This window comes from Rhipicephalus sanguineus, chromosome 5, assembly GCF_013339695.2.
Source record: "Rhipicephalus sanguineus isolate Rsan-2018 chromosome 5, BIME_Rsan_1.4, whole genome shotgun sequence".
NCBI lineage: Eukaryota > Metazoa > Arthropoda > Arachnida > Ixodida > Ixodidae > Rhipicephalus > Rhipicephalus sanguineus.
The window spans coordinates 49,913,323-49,913,615 of record NC_051180.1 but is presented as its reverse complement, the minus strand read 5'-3'; positions in this window follow the sequence as shown (position 1 = coordinate 49,913,615).

Here is a 293-nt window from a genome sequence, read left to right as displayed (position 1 = left end):
CTCTCTTTCTTTCTCTTTCTTCCTTTCTTTCTCTTTCTCTCTTTCTTGCTTTCTTTCTCTTCTCTCTCTCTCCTTCGTTCTTTCTTCTTCTTCTTTCTTTCCTTTCTCTTTCTTTCTTTCTTCTTTTTGAAGTTTTGTTTGAAGTTTATTCACGTGAAATAAATACATATTGATTGCAAACACTGTATGACCCTTTCTTTCTTTCTTTCTTTCTTTCTTTCTTTCTTTCTTTCTTTCTTTCTTTCTCTTTCTTTGTTTCTTTACTTCTTTCTTTCTCTTCCTTCTTTCTTTCT